Consider the following 19452-nt stretch of genomic DNA (forward strand, 5'->3'; position numbering starts at 1 on the left):
AGGAGACTTACACCCAAGAATAGTAATATATAATGCCAGGAGGTTGGTTCCATAGCTTGGAATTGGGCCTCACATGTTGGTGGAAAGTCATCCCAGATAGAGAAGGGAACAACAAGTAAAATGTGATTGGAGATCCTGCGTGGGGAGGGAGATGCGTGCTGAAAGTCTGTGGAATATAAAATAACAGAGTAGGAGACTTACACCCAAGAATAGTAATATATAATGCCAGGAGGTTGGTTCCATAGCTTGGAATTGGGCCTCACATGTTGGTGGAAAGTCATCCCAGATAGAGAAGGGAACAACAAGTAAAATGTGATTGGAGATCCTGCATGGGGAGGGAGATGCGTGCTGAAAGTCGACTAGAGACTGAACACGATGGTCACTCAATACCCCTACTGCAAACCACAACACCCAAAAGGAGAGAGAGAGAACAAATTGGAATGCCCTGCCACAGAGGCGGGGTGGGGTGGGGGGATGTGATGGGGGTGGGTGGGAGGGATACTGGGTTCATTGGTGGTGGAGAATGGACACTGGTGGAGGGATGGGCTCTCAAACATTGCATGAGGGAAAAACAAGCACAGAAAGATGTGAATCTGTAACTGTACCCTCACTGTGACTCACTAAAAAAAAAAAAGCAAACAAAAAAAAAGAGAAATGATCCTTCCTATAAATAACTAGTAGTGATAATTGAGAGGGATGGAAAAAACAGAATCTTCAATGTTTTTATTACATTCTATTTTTTAAGTACATGTATGCTCTGCCTGTTAAATAAATGATATCTTCTAACTTGAATCACGAGACTTGATTCTTTGTGTGGTAAGTAGGTTCCAGGTTAAGGCTGCTTGTCATCTTCACAAAAAGTTTCTTCCTAACATGAGAGCATCTGTATAAAAGTCAACATCTATTTTTAGATCCTAAGAAGAAATATAAAAGTCAAGTCTCACATGTCTAGTTACACATTTATCTTGGTTATGTGCAGTCTGAGTTCTCCTACATTAAAAATATTTAAATTGGGTTTTTTTTTTTTTTTTTTTTTTGCTTTTTGGGTCACACCCAGCGATGCTCAGGGGTTATTCCTGGCTTTGCACTCAGGAATTACTCCTGGCGGTGCTTGGGGGACCATATGGGATGCCGGGGATCGAACCCGGGTCGGCCGCGTGCAAGGCAAACGCCCTACCCGCTGTGCTATCGCTCCGGCCCCTTAAATTGGGTTTTGGTGTTCATTTCTTAAACTTTATAAAGGACATTTTCCTTGTTGATAAAGATAACTGTAATCTAAGTTTTGAAGATAAAGTTGAAATTTTTTGTGACCATTTTTCAAATGGTCTTTTTTGCTTCTTGTGTGATTTACTGAAATTGTATGCTATGTTTAATACCTGTTGTTTACTGGTTAATATTCATAGATATGAATGAGAATCATAATTAATTTCTTGTACTTATTAAATTTCATTATGCTTTGTAGTCATTTAAAACTTATTTTTGGCTACCAAATGCAATAACATTTATTATATTTTCTGCTTGTTATGTAAGTTACTGGTGAATCTTCTGGTTTATGGACTGGTAAGGTGTGCACCCAAAATCACCTTCTATGTCACATTTTTGCCAATATTTTTTTGCTAAAGTAGAAAATCTTGTATGTATGGCACAATTTAATAATAAACTTATTGTACTGTTTTCTTTGGTTTTGTTTTGGTACTACATCCGGTACCACTCAGGGTTTACTCTTGGGTCTGCTGTCAATCATGTACTGTACTATGCTTCTTGCTACATAACCCAGATTTCATTAATATCTATATACTGCTTTTTCAGTTCTGTGATGCATATTTTTCATGATTTTTCTTTATATATATTTCCTCCCATGTAAATCACATGAAATAGAAAAATTATACTCATGCATACATTACTATTCTTAACTAGAGTTGTTAGTAACCACATTGTAGATGAACAACTTGAGAAACAGAATTTAAATAACAGTTTTCCTTCCAAAAGTACTTCTTAGGAAAAACTCAAGTAGTCATTTTTGAGGTAGGATCAAAAACCAGGGTAAGGTGGCTAACCTTCAGTGCATCAACTAGATTGAATCATATGTGAAGCATAGGTAACAGATATGAACTGCACAAGCCAAATGAAAACTTGAAGATTACAATGGTGATAGATGTAATGACCCCAGAGGCCTACATTAATGTAAGGTATCTTCTGCCTCGTTTCTGGCATTGTAGTCATCAAGGCAGAGTCCTGGCAAGAAAGTCCACATGCTTAGGTTCCATAACCTGGAAATACATAAGGGGCAGAGAGATACCACAGGGTGGGGATAAGGCACAGCTAAACAGTTGGATCTCTGTCACTGCATCCAGTATCCTGAGCACTACAAGGAGTTACTCCAGAGTACAGAGCAAGGAATAGCCCAAGATCACTGCCGGGTATTGGGCCAAACTCCACGACTCACCACGCCCACAAAAAGTTATTGGAAAACTTGAGTGAATCTCTATGCCATCTCTGGGCCTCAGATTTTTTCTTGTCCAATAAAACGTTAGCCATTCTCTTAGACTTATTTCTAGGAAATAACATATGAGTCCATAGGAGAGCAAGCTACAGGCATTGCTAGGGCAAGAAGAACGTAGCTCTAAGCAAGAAATCCAAGTACAAACAAGATCACCTGAATCTTCTATAGCTCTGTTTTCACTTTGGGAGCAGGTGACAAATACGCAAAATGCCAAAATGTTCCAGCCCTTCAACCACCAAAAATGGTTGGACTTTCGGTAACTCATTTGACTGTTGGTACTAGAAGCATCTCTATGGCTAATTTTATTTATTTTTTTGGTCTTTGGGTCACACCCAGCGATGCACAGGGGTTACTCCTAGCTCTGTGCTCAGGAATTACCCCTGGCAATGCTCAGGGGACCATATGGGATGCTAGGAATCAAACCCTCGTCAGCCGCATGCTGACATTATTTTTATGTTCCTCACAGAAAATATTCAAAATGCATCAGTATTGAGAACTGCACATTCTCTGCAGCTTTCCCTTACCGTGGTGAACAATGCAGCTTCCCTAACAGGAAGGGCCTGCAACTACTCCATGGTATCTGCTCCAGCTGGTAGTTCTGGCACTGCTTTCCACCACTGATGGGTAGTGACTATCTTTTTAAATTATTTATTTATTTTTTTGCTTTTTGGGCCATATCCGGAGATGCACAGGGGTTACTCTTGACTCTACACTCAGGAATTACTCCTGTCAGTGCTCCAGGTACCATATGGGATGCTGGGATTCGAACCCGGGTCGGCCGCGTGCAAGGCAAATGCCCTACCCATTGTGCTATCACATCAGCCCCATGTAGTGACTATCTTGACCAACATTCTAGCAGAACAATGCTGTCTGGAGTGTCTGGCCAGAGCCAGATGTCCACTTCAGCTGCTTCCTACACGAGTGTTTTGGAGTGGGATATTGCAGGAAATGCTGAAAAAAAGTCTTCCATGGGAGACTTTACTGTGACTGTCACTGACCAAGACACTGCTGTCTCTTCCATGTCAATGGCAGCTCGCTATGAGATAACCTTGGATACCAACATCATGGTGTCTCTGTATCCATCACTTTCTGCCAGTCTTGCTGAGAGGACACCATCTCAGGTTCCAAATCAGAGTCATAGGATGTTGCTTCCCTACCAGGAAGGGAGCCAGGTGTATTTCTATCATCAGGGCACTCTGGGACCTCTCCTTTCTGGAGAACCTGGTCCCTGCCTGCAATGCTATGACTCCATGACATGCACAGGAGGTAGGGGCTCTGCCCTCCAAACTTACAGCAACAAATGCCCACAAATGGTTATGGTTTTAAAGGAGGCCCAGGCTCCAAGTAACCGATCACCAGCCTCCACTGCTGGAATCTAATACTCGGTGTCTGCTCAACCCATCACAGAATCGAGTAATCAAGGTGATTAAAATAGAGAGAAGGGAAATCCGGCATTCAAAACTAGGGGTCAAATCTGCAAGTGGAAAACTGTCCATATGCAGATGGCATTTAAGTTAAATACACTGAGATTTTTAAGTTTGTGAAACTTGCAGTTAAATTAACTCAGTTTAATTTTAAACTCCCCTCACTCTTTTTACAGCACCTTCTTTTCTTTTTTTTAATTAATTAATTAATTTTTTAATAAGTGAATCACCGTGAGGGTACAGTTACAGATTTATACATTTTTGTGCTCATGTTTCCCTCATACAAAGTTCGAGAACCCATCCCTTCACCAATGCCCATTCTCCATCACAAATAAGCACAGCATCCCTCCCACACTCCCCAATCCCATCTCCCCCCCCCCCCACCCTGCACTGTGGCAGGGTATTCCCTTTTGTTCTCTCTCTCTAATTAGCTGTTGTGGTTTGCAATAAAGATGTTGAGTGGCCATTGTGTTCAGTCTCTAGTCTACATTCAGCCTGCATCACCCTTCCCCCGCATGGCTTCCAATCACATTTTACTTGGTGTTCCCTTCTCTATCTGAGTTGCCCTCTCCCCAGAATGTGAGGCCAGCTTCCAAGCCATGGAGTCAACCTCCTGGTACTTATTTCTACTATTCTTGGGTGTCAGTCTCCTACTCTGTTATTCTATATTCCACAGGTGAGTGCAATCTTTCTATGTCTGTCTCTCTCTTTCTGACTCATTTCACTTAGCATGCTACTTTCCATGCTGATCCACTTATATGCAAAGTTCATGACCTCATTTTTTCTAACAGCTGCTTAGTATTCCATTGTATAGATGTACCAGAGTTACTGCAACCAGTCATCTGTTCTAGGGCACTCGGGTTTTTTCCAGATTCTGGCTATTGTAAACAGTGTTGCGATGAACATGTAAGTGCAGATGTCATTTCGACTATACTTTTTTTTTTTTTGCTTTTTGGGTCACACCCAGCAATGCTCAGGGGTTACTCCTGGCTTTGCACTCAGGAATTGCTCCTGGAAGTGCTTGAGGGACCATATGGGATGCCGGGGATCGAACCCGGGTCGGCCGCGTGCAAGGCAAACGCCCTACCCGCTGTGCTATCGCTCTGGCCCCATTTTTTAAAAAATTTATTTTATTTTATTTTGGGTCAACCTGGGCAATGCACAGGGGTAACTCCTGGTTCTGCACTCAGGAATTACTCCTGGCGATGCTCAGGGGACCATATGGGATGCTGGGAATTGAACGGGGGTCGGCCGCGTGAAAGGCAAACGCCCTACCCGCTGTGCTATTGCTCCAGCCCCTCGACTATACTTTTTTTTTTTCTCCAGGATATATTCCCAGCAGTGGTATTGCTGGGCCAAATGGGAGCTCAATTTCTAATTTTTTTAGAAGTGACCATATTGTTTTCCAAAAGGGCTGAACCAGTCAGCATTCCCACCAGCAGTGTAGGAGGGTTCCTTTCTCCCCACATTTTCTCCAACAGTGGTTGCTTTTGTTCTTTTGGATGTGTTTACACTACCTTATTTTCGATTCAACATAAGAGTTCCTAATGCAGATTGGAAGGTATGATAGTATAATGGCCATCTAGGCGTCATATAATGAAACACCAGGAGCATAACGAGGAATGCCACATTTTTCAATGTCCTAGTTCATGAGTCCCCAGTATTACCAAACTAATAATAAACTATATTTCTTAATCTATAGTTTTTTTGTGTTCTGAAGACATTTCAGAACTCTTATTCTGATGGTGCCTCTTTAACTTTCCCTTACTTTAATGTACAACAAGGTTCTGAATATACCTGGTGTTCAGAGATCCTGTCCGAAGTCATCGAACCTACAATCTCTACTTGTGCACTGATTCCCTGATGAAGTGGTGCTTCTCCTTCTCCTATTTCATGATATGAACTGTCACCAGATTTGATCCTTGAGCACAGAGCCAGGAGTAAGCCCTGAGCACAACCAAGTATGCCCTCATTCCCAGTCTCCTCCAAAAAAGGAATAGGAGAAATGGCATGGTGAGGGGACTTGATTTAAATAATGAAATTGGAATAGACTGAAGAAGGTGGATGAGTCTAAGATGACCAGAAGAATAGTATAAATTCTTTCATGGAGGCTGTCTGTATGTCTGACGACCACCTTTGGAAAATAAAGAGATTTGAGACACATCTCCAAAAGATTTGGGTAGTCCTATCCATAAATGATCACAGTTGTGCGATGGAAACACATATTACTGGGGAATGAAACTACAGGTGAGTGGTCAACAGCCCTCAGAGTTATTCAGGCGTGACTGTTAACAGTGACCAAGCCAAGAGACCAGCTGTAGCAGGAAGCCCAAAGATCAGCTCCTGGGAGATGTAAAGATAAATCACCATGTACTCAGGCCCCAGGTTAAACACCCCTAGATATACCATTTCACTTCATCTTCCCAACAATACTCAGAGCAGGTATTACGGGGTCACTTTGCTAGCGAGGTTCCACAATGAGGTCCATATGTCTATGTAAATTCTTTGGATTTGCAGACCCCCCAAGGAGGCCAAGCTGGCTTTCAGGCCACAGCATCCTGACACTGCTGGAGGGGGAGCTCAAAATATATTAGCTTGAGGGGCCGGCTAGGTGGTCTTCCTCGGTTCCTGGTGCCCGTAGCCTGCTGTAAACTTCGCTGTTTACGGAAGCTCAGACAAGAATCAATGCCGCGAATGGTTTTGGGGTCTCGGCCATGGGGAGCTACCGGATTGGGACATGCGCACTAGGTCATCACTCCCAAAGCGGTTCCTACTGTCTCTTTTTGAGGCTGGGAAGGTGGTGGTGGGAAGCGATGGTCCTAGGAGAGTTATGGGGTGATGGATGAAAGGGAAGGAAACGGGGAAGCAGAGGGACCGGGGCAGTAGTGTGCATCATCGGAACATTGGTGGATGTTTTTAAAACATGTTAAGATGCTTTTTGCTGAAAAATTAAATTTCATAAATAAGAGGAAAAACAAAAGTAGGAAAATAAAATAGGTTCCAAATAATAGGTTACAGACTAGGCCAGAGGGAGCTCAAAGGGCTGGCGTTCCTTCTGGAGCTCCTGGCTGGAACTCGGGCAGGGAGTCTGGTCCGTACCAGCACACGTGTTTTGACCACAAAGCAACCCCCAAAACTTATTCATGCAAAGACCAAAGAAACCCAAAGCAAGCTGCAGAACATTGAAAGTGGTGGGCTAATTTTTCTTTTGTGGGGCTGTGGGAGGGGGGTTGAAATGAAGTGTTTTAAGTATCTCTTTAAGGGGAAAATAGTAACAACACTTTGGCCTGCATAGAATTAGAGGCCCACAGGGGGAAGTGTACGCATGGCCTCATATTCCTACAATGAAAAAGGTAAGGAGTCCTATGTTTATTTAAATTAGAGTTTGCAAAGAAAAACCTCTGTCACAGACCAACAGTTATTCCCAATTTTCCTATTAACTTGTAGGGAATGAGTGAAGGAGAGAGAACTTGGACAGCAGATAGGACGTTTGCCTTGCATGCGGCCGACCTGGGTTCGATTCCTCTGCCCCTCTCAGAGCGCCCGGCAAGCTACCAAGAGTATCCCTGACTGCACAGCTGAGCTTGGCAAGCTACCAGTGCTGTATTTGATATGCCAAAAACAGTACCAAGTCTCATAATGGAGATGTTACTGGTGCCCGCTCAAGCAAATTGATGAACAACGGGACGGCAGTGCTACTTCATATACATGGATCCTAAATCATATGTCAAACGGCCATCATTATGTTCCTTTCAAAACATGAGATGCTACCCCTTCTCCATTCAAACTCTCCCATGTCTCCTAATTTTTCTCAGAGCCAAAGCCAACATTCTTGGCTATGAGGCCTTTCTTCTTTTACTTTCCCTTTCCTTTCATTCTTTCCTCTTCCTTCGTTCCTTCGTTCCTTCGTTCCTTCATTCCTTCGTTCCTTCGTTCCTTCGTTCGTTCCTTCCTTCCTTCCATAATTTTTTCTCTCTGTCTTTCTTCCTTTTGCTAATTAGGGACAGCAAATGTTTTCTATTTAAATAACCACTCATAGTGAATACGTTAGTCTCTGAAGACCTGTCTCTGTCTCTGTCTCTGCTCAACTCTGCAGTTGTAGTATGAAATCAGACCCTGGAGCCTTGGCTGATCCTTCACCAGCAAAGTTCCTGATTGTGTTTTTGCACTGGCTCCTACTGGCCTTTTTTCCACTTCTAATAGTTATTTTTACTCCAGGGCCTGAGCAATAATATAGGGGTTAATATATTACTATTCCTGTGACTTACCCTGGTTCTATCTCCAGCACCACATATGGTCCCATGAGCACCAACAGGAGTCACTCCTGAGCACAGAGGCAGGAGTACTTGAGTACCACTGGGGCTGGCCCAAAACAAAACCTCTCCCTACACACGCACACACACACACACACACACACACACACACACACCACATTTCTGGGGCTGAAATGATATTATAGTTTGTAGTGTGCTAGCCATGAATGAAGACAATCTGCAAGGGACCATATAGGATGGGATGCCAGGGATTGAACCCAGGTCCACTGTGTGCAAGACAAATGCCTTACCCACTGGTAATAACTTTGATCCAGATGATGACATTATTTTAAGTTACAACTACCTTCAAGAAATACTTTTGTTCATTCTGATTCCCTTCATAGATCCCCAATTATTCCATAGTACTTGGGATTTTCTAATGGATAATGTAACTTGTTTATCACAATAATTGGTTGTAATCTGACTAAATTGTTTCTTCTCTGCCAAATCCAAATGTCACTTTCAACCTCCATCCAGCAGGGTTCAGTCACAGAGAATGAGACACATAAGTAGATAAACAGCTGGATTGTCCAAGCTTAAGGGTCACCTGGGCAGCCATCTGTGGTCTCACAGGCAGGTCAATACAATGCAATATTGCTCCCCCAACCTCACCAGAGCCCAACAGGTGAACCATTGTTGAGGTTAGCAGACATCAAGGACAGTAAGTATATCAATATGCCCTAGGCACATGGAGAGCAGAGGCTAGTGTAGTTCACAGAGAATCACTAGGCATCCTTAAAATATAAAGTTGTTGGGGCAGGAGAATAGCTCAGTGGGCAGGGCACCTGTCCTGAACCCAGTTGACCGGGATCCTGCAGGAGTGATTGCTGCCTGCAGAGCCAGGAGCAAGCCCTGAGCATGGCCAGGGGAGGCCCCAAAACCAAAATAAATAAATAAATCAGAATGTGAAAGTTTTCTATTCTAGTTTTGGCCATATTGTCCCCTAAATCTAAAAGACACTAAACAGTATTAGTCTATGTTTTCCTGGCACAAGTTTGCAGCTGGCAGATACTTTGGCATCTATTCTATCCTTGCCTACTATTCTTTTCTGGGTGAGTGTTTGCTATCAGAAAACCCTACCCTCAGGGTTTTTTTCTTCGGGTATGATTTCTCATAATAACCCATCACTTCCTAACCCTAAAGAAGTAATAATGTATATTATAAAGTATGAACACATAATTTAATTAAACATTATATAAAATATATTAGTAAAAACTTAATGTTATTGGTTACTAGGCAACATAAATATTACCTAGTAACTTTGTTGATTTATTAATGAAATATGTAAGCTCTTTAGTATAATAGGAGCATTTCCCTAACATGAGAGTCTGAGGAAGGTGAAACTGTTATAACTGTCTTGTAGGATTCCATCTCCCTAACCTGCTTAATTCTACCTCTATCTCTATCCAATCCAGTCTTCTTCTTGGGAAACTGACCTTCTTATTGGCTAGCCTCTATCTTTCAACTGCCTGCTTTATGACATCATTCTCACACCAAACCTACCACCACATGGTAGAATCTTGGGGTTCCCGTGCAGTTGTTTGTAAACACATTTGGATCATCACAAGTGACCAGTGACCAATGACCAATCACCAGTGACCAGTCATCTGTACTGGACACTTGTGGTTTTCCAATTCAGTGTTCAGACGTACTCTCGTATCGTCTCCTCTTCTCATCTACCTTTTGTTGATATTTCACCTTCGCTGACCATGTCAGGTAAGAAATAATACTTTTCAAAGCTTTTCATTAGATTTCTTATCCCTAAATTTAGTAGTCAAGTAAAAACAGCATGTATTAAAGAAAGTACTCAACTAGAATTTTATAAGCCTCATTTTAGCTTGACTTTGACATTTGCTGTGTGATTTTAGACACTTTCTTTCTCTCAGGTACAAAGTGTTTTCCCTCATTTATTACATTATATATATATTACATTACATTATGTAATATATTATAAAATATAATAACTTATATTTTATACAGACTTTAGCTCAAATATGTTTATATATGAGTGCTCATTCTCTGTGTTTACTTTTCCTTTCAATAATGATTTTTACATGATACCCATGAGAAAAAGGAAATCAGAGACACTATTTTGACAGAAACAGAAAGTGTAGGTGCTGTAGAAAACTGTTAATGTATACTAGGATGCTTTATCTGTAATGGCCTCTCCACTTGTATTTGTACTTTTTTTACATTTAGTACTATTTAAAAGTGTCTTTGAGTTTTCTATCTAAACTAGGTGATAAGAAAAAATGGGGCGTGGGGAAGGTGTGGGGTGCTGAACGGTAAGGAGGCAAGTCCTCAAAGTTTAGGGTCATTTTCATCAAGCATTGACCAATAGAAGCCAAGAAGAAGAGGATATATGAAGGAGAATAAAATAGGAAATAAGGAAAGACTATGGAGGGATTTCTCAGGAAGGGGAAACCATTTGGGATAAAACGTTGAAGAGAACCAAAGTTTTCAAAGCAAAACAGAAAGAATATTGGGGAGGCACCGGCCCCTCCCACTGCCGAGATGTGATCCCGGGGGCCGCACGCATGTGCGGCCTCTCCGCAGCTGCACAAGCGTGAATCCAGACCCAGCAAAACCTCTTTCGGCATGGGCAACTCCTCGCAGAATGTCTCCAGCCTGAGAACTAAGCCTCGGCCCCGTGCCCGCTCAGGAGGGGAAAGGTATTTCTCTCTCTCGCCTCTTTCTCTCCGGGGATGAAGGGCGCGGTGGCCGCCATATTAAGACGACCACAGATTGGGTTTTCAAGCCTGCAATTATCTAATATCTGGAAGAAATCTCCCTGGACTTCTTGTTAAAGTACAGAAATTCAAAACCGCGCGGCTGCAGTAGCGGCCGTGCGACCTTATTTGTCTTCACAGTAGGTCTGAATCTAGTGGGGTACTCCTGACAACAATAGTGAGGTTTGTGTTGAAATATTGAATGTAACCAAAGTAAACAGAATGTAAAATGAAACTTATCAGTTACAAGGTAGGGGGTGGGGGGGTGGGATGGGAGGTGTACTGTGTGGTTTTTTTTTTTTTTTGGTGGTGGTATATGGGCACTGGTGAAGGGATGGTTGTTTCAGCATTGTATAACTGAGACCTAAGCCCGAAAGCATTGTAATCTTCCACACGGTGATTTAATAAAATAAAATAAAATTAAAAAAAAAAAGAAATAGAAGTATCAAAAAGTGTTAAGTAGAAGCAATACTGTAACACTCTCTGGACCCTTCTGTGTAGTTTTCAATATATCAAATAAAGATCTTTATTTAAAAAAAACAGAAAGAATATTGTCAAATATGCTGAGAGCAAGTCAAAGCAGTTTATTTTAATGACTGTTAGGACGAGAGGGTGTCCTATGCCTCGAGTAGAGTACCAGGAGGAAGAGCAGTTTAACAGAACGGCACGTTGGTGGTTTCTATTCTTATTGTCTCATAGAACACACTTGGCACTTGGCAGTTTTGAATATAAACATGCTTCAGAAATGATGCTTCCTATAAATAACAAATAGTGGTTATCTAGGGGGATGGAAGAAGCAGAATCTTCAATGTTTTTATTACATTCTAGTTTGTAGGCTACATGTATGCTCTGCCTGTAAAAATAAAGAAATGATATCTTCTAACTTGAATCAGGAGAATTGAGTCTTTTGTGTGATAAGTAGGTTCCAAGTTAAAACTGCTTGTCAACTTCACAAACAGTTTCTTCCTAACACAAGAGCATTTTGATAAAACTCGGCATCTGTTTTTAGATCCTAAGACAAAATATAAAAGTCAAGTGTCACATGTCTAATTACACACTTATATTGGTTGTGTGCAGTCTTAGAGTTTTCCTACACTAAAAATATTTAAATTGGATTTTGGTGATCATTTCTTTAACTTTGGGAAGGACATTTCCCGGTTGATAAAGACACTTGTAATCTAGTTTTTGAAAATAAATTTGAAATTTTTTGTGACCATTTTTTAAATGGCCCTTTTTTTTTTCTTGTGTGACTTACTGAAATTTTATGCTATGTTTAATACCTGTTGTTTGCTGGTTAATATTCAGGGGTATGAATGAGAATCATAATGTAATTTCTTGTACTTATTATATTTCATTCTGCTTTTTAGTCATTTAAAACATTTTTGCTCACCAAATGCAATCACATTTATTATATTTTCTGCTTGTTATGTAAGTTGCTGGTAAATCTTTTCTGTTTTATGGACTGGTAAGATGTGCACTAAAAAATCGCCTCTTATTGCATCTTTTGGCTATCACTTTTTGCAAAAATAGAATATTGTCTTCATCTTGTATGCATGGCACAAATTCTTAATAAACTTGTTGTCCTGTTTTCTTTGGTTTTGTTTGGGGACCACATCCAGTGTGGCTCAGGGCTTACACTTGGGTCTGCTCTCAGACTCTTACCATACTATGCTGCTTGCTACACAGCCCAGATTTCATGAATATCTATATACTTCTTTTTCAGTTCTGTGATACATATTTTACATTATTTTTTTTATCTGTATACTTCCTCCCATGTAAATCACATAAAAAGACAAACTTTAAATATGTATATTATTCTTTTTTTTTAAAAAAATTTTATTGAATCACCATGTGGAGGGTTACATAGTTCTCAGGATTATGTCAATTATACAATACTCAAACACCCTTCCCTTCACCAGTGCCCCTATTCCATCACCAACCACCCCAGTATACCTCCCGTCCCCTCCCCCCGTCCCTGCCCTTGTAATTGATAAGTTTCATTTCGTTTACGCTTTATCTTGGTTACATTCTATGTTTCAACACATAACTCGCTATTGTTGCTGGGGTTTCCCGCTAAAAGGAAAAAGACAGTCCTATTGTCAAGGAATCATTTGATAGTTCTCCATTGCTTAGAATGTAAAGATATTAAGTCCCATTGTTTGTTACATAACTTTTCTTTTTTTTCCCCCCCTCGTCCCACACCACCAAGTTCACGCCTGTTTAGTATTCACCATGCTGCCTGACAAAGGAAAAAAAAACGGAAAAGATGGTTATTTCCTGTCATCAGCCGGCGTGGGGCTCTGGCTTAGTTGATAGTCTGGTAGAAAGTCTGCAGTTTCTGGAATCAAAAGTAGTGTGCTGGTATTGGCCCCGACTCAAGATTCCACCAGCGTCCCGCTGTTCCATGTACATAATACTTTATTCCCTTGTATCCCATTCCCATGCCACCAGGTCCGTGTCAACTTAATGGACATCATACTATGGTTAACGCCACGCCGCGTTTCTTCCCGAGAAAGGAGGATATTTCTTCTCAGCTGGCGTGGGGATATGGCTTAGTTCAATCTAGAGAGATGGCTACCATTTTGGTTGCCTTCAATGTTTCAACAAAAAACTTACTATTCTTGTTAGGGTTTCCCACCAAAGTCCGACCCGTTAAAAAGGAACCATTTCATATTGCTGATGATTAGATGACATTAGGTTGCGCGGCCGAGGCAGCGGCCGCGCGGTTTTGGGTTTCTGTATAAAGTCCAGGGAAAATTCTGCCTGAAATTCTATCGCTACAATCTTTTACCCTTTTATGGTGCTCATAAGATGGGAAAACCTATAGAAATACCGGGCCCCTGCACGGGCGGAAGTGGGAAAGTGTCCGAGGTGGGCGGAGACCGGTACTTCCCTGCCCTCGATCTCCCGCCAGCCGTGCCGCGCATTTGGGTACATGTCTCCATTTTGTGCTCAGAGAAGTGGGGTGGAGGCTGTGCTGTGCCCAGGAGAGGTTGAGAGAGAGAGAGAGAGAGATTAAAAAAAAAGAGAAACGCTGGGCCCCGCACGGGCGGCCTGGTGGAAACGCTCAAATCACATACTGCAGGTTGTTCAGTGGGCTGCTGGTGTCCAAAGCAGCTCCCTTGTCCTCCTCAGTCATACTGGAGCGGCGGGCGCGGCGAAGTCGTATATTATTCTTAATTAGAGTTGTCAGTAACTACTTTACAGGAGAGCAACTTGACACTGAGAATTTCCTTTTTTTTCTGTTTTGGGTCACACCCGGCAATGCACAGGGGTTACTCCTGGCTCATGGACTCAGGAATCACTCCTGGCGATGCTCAGGGGACCATATGGGATGCTGGGAATTGAACCCGGGTCGACGCGTGCAAGGCAAATGCCCTCCCTGCTGTGCTGTAACTCCAGCCCCCAACACTGAAAATTTAAATAACAGTCTTCCTTCCAAAAGTACTTTTTGAGAAACTCAAGTACTCATTTTTTTAGGTAGGATCAGAAATCAGGGTAAGGTTACTAACCTACAATTCATCAACTAGATTGAATCAATACATAAGGGACAGAGAGATAATACAGGAGGGGATAAGGCACTTGCCTTGTAAGCAGCCAATCCAGTTGGATCTCTGTCACTGCATCCAGTCTCCTGAGCGCTACAAGGAGTCACTCCAGAATACAGAGCAAGGACTAGCCCAAGATTACTGCCAGGTATTGGTCCAAATTCCACCCCACTCCATTCCCAATAAAAATAATGGGAAAACTTCACCAAGTCTCTATGCCATCTCTGGGCCTCGGGTTTTTCTCTTCTCCAATAAAATGTTAGTCTCTTAGGACTTCCTAGTTTTAAAATGCTTCCATTCTAGGAAATAACATGAGTTCAATAGGAGAGCAAGCTACAGATGGACCTAGGGAAAAGAGAAAGTAGCTCTAAGCAAGAAAACCACGTACAAACATCACAGGAGTCTTCTATAGCTCTGTTTTCACTTTGGGAGCACGGTGCCAAATACACAAAATGCCAAAGTGTTCCAGCCTTTCAACCACCCTAAATTGTTGGACTTTTGGTAACTCAGTTGAATGTTGGTATTACAAGCTTCTCTATAGGTAAAACTTTAAGTTAATATTGTTTATCCCAAATGTAACAGGAGATTATCAGTCTCACAGAATTTTTTCGTCACCCTCTTGTTCCTTACAGAAAATTTTCAAAATCAATCTGTATTGGGAACTGCACATTCTCTGCAGCTTCATCTTCCCTTGGTGAACAATGCAGCTTCCCTAACAGGAAGGGTCTGCAACTACTCCAGAGTATCTGCTCCAGCTGGCAGTTCTGCTTGGTCCCTGCCCTCAGCCTCTGGCACCTCTTTCCAACCATTGATGGGTAGTGCCTATTTTGACCAACGTTCTAGCAGAACATTGCTGTCTGGAGTGTCTGACCAGAGCCAGATGTCCACTTCAGCTGCTTCCTACACGAGTGTTTTGGAGTGGGATATTGCAGGAAATGCTGAAAAAAGTCTTCCATGGGAGACTTTACTGTGACTGTCATTGACCAAGACACTGCTGTCTCTTCCATGTCAATGGCAGCTCACTATGAGATAACCTTGGATACCAACAACACGGTGTCTCTGTACCCATCACTTTCTATCACTCTTGTTGAGAGGACACCATCTCAGGTTCCAAATCAGCGTCATAGCATGTCACTTCCTGACCAGGAAGGGAGTCAGATGTATTACTATCATCAGGGCACTCTGGGACCTCTCCTTTCTGGAGAACCTGGTCCCTGCCTGCAATCCTATGGTTCCATGACATGCACAGGAGGTAGGGGCTCTGCCCTCCAAACTTACAGCAACGCATCTCTAGAAATGGGTATGGTTCTAAAGGAGGTCCAGGCCCCAAAGAACCGATCACCAGCCTCCACTGCTGGAATCTACTACTCTGTGTCTGCTCAACTCATTACAAAATTGAGTTATCAAGGTGAGTAAAATGGAAAGACAGGAAATCTGGCATTCAATAATTGGGGTCAAATCTGCAAATGGGAAACTGTCCATAGACAGGTGACATTTAAGTTTAATAAACTGAGATTTTTAAATTTATGAAACCTGAAGTTAAATAAACTCAGTTTAAGTTTAAACTCCCCTCACTCATTTTACAGCACCTATTTTCACACTTAAGATAAGGACTACTAATGCAGATTGGAAGGCATGATAGGATAATGGCCATGTAGGTTTCATAGAAGAAAACTTCATGAGCATAACAAGGAATGCCACATTTTCATAGTTGGTCAGTCCCCCAGCATTACCACAGTAACAATAAACTCCATTTCTTAAACTCTTGTTTTTGTGATTTCTGAAGACATTTTATAACACTTATTCTGATGGCACCTATTAACTTTCCCTTTAATGTACAAGTAGGTTCTGAATACACCTTGTACTGGGAGATCCTGTCTAAACTTATCAAACCTAGAATCTCTACTTGAGCACAGACTTCATGAGGAAGTGGTGCTTGATTCCTTCTCCTATCCCATGAGATGAACTATCCATTTTTTCTTTTGGTCAGGAAAGTGAAGAAATTGACTATATTATGCTAAGCTTTGTATAGCATTTAATAGTTTAGAAATATCTAGCTTGAAAAAAATCTTTAGTTTGGGGGAGGCAAAGTGTGGGTCACAGCCCACAGTGCTCAGTGCTTACTGCTGGCTCTGTGCTCAGAGATCACTGCTGAAGGTGCTTAGGGGACCAAATGTGATGCTGAGGATCAAACTGAGGTCAGATCTGTGCAGGGCAGGTGTCTTACAGACTGATATCCCTCTGTCCCAAGTCTCTTATTTTCAAGTACAGTTTACACAGAAATTTTTTAAAATACAAAGAAAACCAGGAAACAACGGCATCACATGAACAACAGTAAGAATGACAACAGTTATCTCCAATCTTCTACCGCAGGGCCGTGTCCATGATCCTTAGAAGAGCCAGTAACAAAGCCTTGCCCATGGCTGGCAGGTGAACAATTGTAGCACCACTAGTTGTGTGGAGGGAGTATCTCATTTACGGAGGCCTGATTTCTTCTTTGGTTCCTTTGTAGTGATGAATTCCCTGGGGATGGAGGCTTCCCTGGCATCGCAGCCTTCAAGTCAGACATTTTGTCTGACACAAACTTCAGAATTGCCTGAGTCTTACAGTAGCAGGAATCAAATACTTGAGAGGAACCCACCACCTGAGCTCGGGGATGTTCCCATAATAGCTCCAGCCCAAAAGAACCTGGCGCTGCCTCCATCTCCAACTCAAGAACAAACAGATAAGAATTTGGATGAGACAAAAATTGGGCTTTCAAAGTCTCTGAATACCTTGCAGATCACAATAGAAAACCAAGATCCTCCACTGTGCCCTGTAGCAATCCCTGATATCCACCAGCTCTTAGCCTGCATTGACCCTCTCAGCCAAGAGCAACAGCATGGCACTGAAACTACTGGTCAGGAAAAGAATGGTCTATGTTTTGAGCACCCAGGAACACTTGAAAGTGGGATTGAATTTGGCGGTAGTTGTGCAGACATCACCACACTGGTGGAAGATATACATCTTCCCCAGCACTTAGATCGCTTAAAAGACCTAGATCAATGCAAATCTGCAGGTAATGAACACCACAGATACCATCACTCTGAATCAGGTGCACAAAAATTTAAGTGGCACTAAGGGACCCTCCTATCCAAACCGGAAGAACAAAAATAAGGCCTCTGAGCCTCTTGAGGGAGAACCCAAGGCCAAAATCCCGCTAAGAGACCGAGAACGCTTGCCAGGGGAAGAAGTGATTGTTTGTAATGCTGCAGATGGTGATAGGTGTCCTGTGACCATGGCCAAACAGAACAGCAAACCTCAGAAAGCTGCATCCAGCAGAATCAGCAAAACAAAGAGCCATGGGCAGGAGAAGACAAAAAAGGCCAGAGAAAACTCTAAGAAAGTTGAAGAGAGTAAGCAGCCAGGGAACAAGGTCCTGGCAGAAGAGATGCCCACCATTACTGGGATGAAATGCAAGAAAAGTGAACCTGAGGTTTCCCAGGAGGCCTTTAAAAAGCCCCACAGCTGCCTAGGCGCGCGCATGCTGGAGTCTGTGCAAGTGTTTCATGCACTGGGGAAGAAGAGTGATCAAAAGCCTGGATTCTCCTCCTTCCAGGTCCTGGCTAGCTCAAAGAAGCCCAAAGATTTCCATCCATCCTCAGCTGTCAAACCCTGGCTAGGTGCGACAAAGGATGGAAAAGGTCTTGAGGAAACTCAGGTCAGAGCTCAGAAACCAAGCAGCAGTGCTGAAGAACGCTCGTCTCCATCCCAGTCTGAGCTGCTACCTCCTGGGAAGGTCAAACTGGTACCTTTGCCTTTTCTAACCATGGAGAAGCCTCAAGCTCGACCTGTTCCTCAGAGACCACAGTCTCTGGCTTCACATCGTCCAGCTGCAGCTCACCCTGGCAGGCCTGACTCCACCAACTCAGCTCAGCCAACTGCCTCCAATTCATCCCGGCCAACTACTGCATCTTTGCCAGGTCCTGCCAAGCCAGCTCAGCCCATTTCGACCAACCCATCTCGACCAGGCTTGCTGAACCCTACTAGCCGACCTATTCCTCAGCCTGCACCTTCTAGACCTGCTCCCTTCAGGGCAACAGCTAGCACTTCTCTCCAGCAGGAGCCTCTTCCCGTCTCTGTGACCAAGCACCAGGCTCTACCCAAAAGTCAGAGTCAGTTTCTACTCCAAGACTTCCCTTTCCAACCAATTCCATGGAGAAAGCCCAGTGTTACTGAGCCAGTAATGTCAAAGCCCATCACAAAAGACCAAAGACAAGAGCATGAGGCTATGAAAAGGAAGGCTCAGCAGGAGCGTGAGAATGCTGCCAAATGCACCTCTTTGGGGAAAGTGCAAATTTTTATCGAGAGAGAAAAAGAGATGGACATCTCTCGATACTATGGCTACGTAATGTGAGTAGCTGGGATGGTCGGTGCCACTTCAGGCACCAGATGGTTGCCATAGACAAACATCTGAGATGCCATAACATTTCATTCATTCTAGTATCTTTTTAATAAGTTAAAGAGATGCATTAAGTTAATAGACTAATAATAAAAGTTCTAAATTTTGAGATGCTGTCAACAGTGTTTGTTATTTGGAGGGGGTTGGGGTTGGAGGATGGCATGAGAAAGAATGGGAAGTTTGAGAGAGGACAAAGTAGAAACAGACAAGACTGTAAGAAAGAGAAAGTGACTTGTTCCGGGGTTTTAAAGCCCCAAAGAGTAGAAATTCCATGGGCCTGATGATGAGTAGGGGAGGGTCAGAGGAATATTATAGCTGACAGGGCATTTGCCCTGCATGCGAGGCTGATCCAAGTTCGATACTTACAATCCTATATGGTCCCCGAGTCCCACCAGATGTGATCCTTGAGCACAGAGCCAGGAGTAAGCCCTGAGCACAACCAAGTATGCCCCCATTCCCGGTCTCCTCCAAAAATGAATGAGAAGAAATGGCAT

The 19452-nt window shown here is 42.7% G+C and overlaps 1 pseudogene; it reads left to right on the top strand.

Annotated features, from left to right (window-relative positions):
• The first annotated feature begins 3396 nt into the window (after window positions 1–3396).
• LOC101550290 (uncharacterized protein C2orf78-like) lies at window positions 3397–18913 on the top strand (annotated as a pseudogene).
• Window positions 18914–19452: the final 539 nt, after the last annotated feature.

The sequence above is a fragment of the Sorex araneus genome, chromosome 8, assembly GCF_027595985.1.
Source record: "Sorex araneus isolate mSorAra2 chromosome 8, mSorAra2.pri, whole genome shotgun sequence".
NCBI classification, from domain to species: domain Eukaryota; kingdom Metazoa; phylum Chordata; class Mammalia; order Eulipotyphla; family Soricidae; genus Sorex; species Sorex araneus.